Raw genomic sequence first — 1,325 nt, forward strand, 5'->3', positions numbered from 1 at the left:
CTCATTTTGAAAACAGAACAAGATTCGGTCTAGCAGATAAAGACTCTCCGCATATTTTTAAGTTTCGCACAGAAAATCGTTTCTTAAACTTTTGAAACCATCCATCGCTAGCTTTAAACGATTCATTGCTATACATTTTCTGATAAAGTGATTTTGCCTTTGGTCGTAAAACTCCCGCTGAAATGGTTTGATGTCGTGACCGCTTCTCTTCAAACCAAGCATGTAATTTTTGCTCAAACTCTTCGTACTCACCCGTTTTGAGTGTCTTGCGCTGCTTCAAAAGTTTTTCATCAGAATTCTCAGCAAATCTTATAAAATAGGTATGTATACAATTAACTCATTTTTGTAAAATACTTTAGTACATAATACGGATTCTATACCTCCCTAATATTTTCGGAATTTTTTTATGTCACAAATTGTAGAAGTTCTACACCATATTTATCTGCTAAAAGTTTTCCAGATTGTCCGCGGTTTATCTCTTGTATTATTTTAATTTTATCAGCTAGTGATAATGTTTTATGTGCACGTCTTTTTGTCATATTGGAATTTAAATTGATGTCGTCGCGTGTAATGTATTCCAGAACTAAAATAAATCATTGAATATGCATTCATTTGTACATACATACATGTGTATGCATATCAAATGATGTCCCGTTAGTTGTAAAATTCCATTCACACTTCGAGAACACGTTGAAACAGGCTTTCTACGTTGTTTGCACTTATGTATGTCAAAACAAATATGTGCACCTACGCTACAAAAGGATAGAAAAATTAAAATTCGGATTAGAGAGCGGCAATCAATGCGGACTATAGAGTATGCAACGCGTACTTTATTCAATTCGGATTACTGGATAATTCGGATTACACACCGTTCGGATTAGCGAGCTTTCACTGTACTACAAAATTAAATGTGCACAAAAGCACAATTTCGCGACTAATAAAAAAATTTGTTACAACAAAAGAAGTATCTGCTATTCACCAAGGCGGTAGCGCACGCAAAACGACCCAAAGGACAGACAATTTAATAGTATAACTGTCCAAAAAAGTTCTGAAATAGTCCCATCACAAATCATTAAAGGTTTAGATTTGCAATTATCCACAAAAAATGTGAGTAGGCGCCTCTTAAAAGCCTCACTAAGAGGTTGTCGTCTCGCATACAAACCGATGATTTCGGTAAAACACAAAGCCAAGCGTTTGAAATTCGCTAAATAGCGTCTAAGGCCAATTAGTAAATGGAAAACAGTTCTATTCAGTGATAAGTCAAATTTTTACTTAATAGGCAGTGATGGAACGTCTTATGTGCGAAGGCCAGTAAATAAAAGGTA

The 1,325-nt window shown here is 35.0% G+C and overlaps 1 long non-coding RNA gene across 1 annotated transcript; it reads right to left on the reverse strand.

Annotated features, from left to right (window-relative positions):
- Window positions 1-709: 709 nt before the first annotated feature.
- On the reverse strand, window positions 710-896 carry LOC126754731 (uncharacterized). Its single transcript, XR_007666413.1, has 2 exons — window positions 830-896; window positions 710-747 (listed from the first exon to the last, which is right to left on the reverse strand). It is a non-coding gene; the product is annotated as an uncharacterized LOC126754731 (long non-coding RNA).
- Window positions 897-1,325: the final 429 nt, after the last annotated feature.

The sequence above is a fragment of the Bactrocera neohumeralis genome, chromosome 4, assembly GCF_024586455.1.
Source record: "Bactrocera neohumeralis isolate Rockhampton chromosome 4, APGP_CSIRO_Bneo_wtdbg2-racon-allhic-juicebox.fasta_v2, whole genome shotgun sequence".
In the NCBI taxonomy this organism is placed as follows: Eukaryota; Metazoa; Arthropoda; class Insecta; order Diptera; family Tephritidae; genus Bactrocera; species Bactrocera neohumeralis.